This window comes from Berghia stephanieae, chromosome 9, assembly GCF_034508935.2.
Source record: "Berghia stephanieae isolate SIO BIC M18660-M18661 chromosome 9, UCSD_Bste_1.3, whole genome shotgun sequence".
In the NCBI taxonomy this organism is placed as follows: Eukaryota; Metazoa; Mollusca; class Gastropoda; order Nudibranchia; family Aeolidiidae; genus Berghia; species Berghia stephanieae.
This window is the reverse complement of record NC_088368.1, coordinates 43,009,093-43,010,258: the sequence shown is the minus strand read 5'-3', so window position 1 is coordinate 43,010,258 and position 1,166 is coordinate 43,009,093. Positions and strand designations below refer to the sequence as shown.

At 40.7% G+C, this 1,166-nt stretch overlaps 1 long non-coding RNA gene across 1 annotated transcript in view; it reads right to left on the bottom strand.

The window, feature by feature from the left end:
- Window positions 1-415, bottom strand: part of LOC144979402 (uncharacterized) — a 1,258-nt gene extending 843 nt beyond the window's left edge. The window contains exon 1 of the long non-coding RNA XR_013646688.1: window positions 178-415. This is a non-coding gene — a long non-coding RNA (uncharacterized LOC144979402). The remainder of the gene's footprint in view (window positions 1-177) is intronic.
- Between the last annotated feature and the right edge of the window lie 751 nt (window positions 416-1,166).

The following is a 1,166-nucleotide window of genomic DNA, read 5'->3' as shown; positions in this document are numbered from 1 at the left end:
TCTCTCTCTCTCTCTCTCTCTCTCTCTCTCTCTCTTTTTGAATCTCTTTCTCTCATTCTCTCTCTTTTTCTCTTTCTCTCTCCATCTTTCTCTATTATTTCTACCTATATCTTTCTCTCTTTCTTTATCTCTGTAAATCAACAGAAAAGGACATTGGAATCCACTATTTGAACTTACCGAACACGCATGGAGACATTTTTTTTTCATACATGAGGCCACGTCTGGAACATATCGCTGAAAACAAGATAATTGAATGACTATACAATTCAGATACAACCGCTGATCCTATGGTCGTCAGGTCCTTCAATGCCATTCAGGCCATAAGCCGAAGTTTATCCGGAGTATATAATATTGTAACACGCCTGACAGGTACAGCTGTGTTTTAGAAGCTCTTTGATGTTTGTGATTTTAAATAATTTACATATGTTCTGTCATTGGAATTCTAAATATATTCTTGTTTGTGATATTTGAAGAACAATTTTGTGTTAAAATCGTTATTAAGACATTTTGGACCAGACCACCGTCACCATTGACATCATTCTCATAATAGCTGACACGACACTGAAACAAGCAAGACAATAAGTCACCTTGCCATCACACCACACAGTGACTCAGTGCACTGTCACAGTCAAAACTTGAAACCCCGCCACTACTCTGACCATGCATTTTGTACAGACTTGCACATTGAAGGAGGGGAACAACTACGCAAATGAAACCGTTGAAGTTCCAAGAGGAGAACTGCCTACGGAACTGAGCTCCCAGGAATGAATGGGTAACACTGAACAGAGCACATGCAAAACTTGGCTGAAGCATGAAAAATGGGGGATGGCTGAGACCAGCTTGTGTACATGCGGATGCCCAGAGCATATCCTTGAAGTATGACAAGACGGACCCCGTTGCACTGATTTTGACCCAAGAGTTACTTCCCAGATCCCGTGAGGGGTTTGGTGGTTTTGGGGCGACAACCCATGATGATGACTTACGCTGCATAACACACGTAGTGAAGACCCCTCAGAGTGCCAACAATTGACGAATAAGAATTGGCAATATAATCAAAGCAGAGGAGAACAAAAAACAATCATAGGATTTATGCCCCAACTCTGACACTGTAAATAATTACATCGACAAGACAATTTACATAATGAATCGACACATTTGTAATAGTG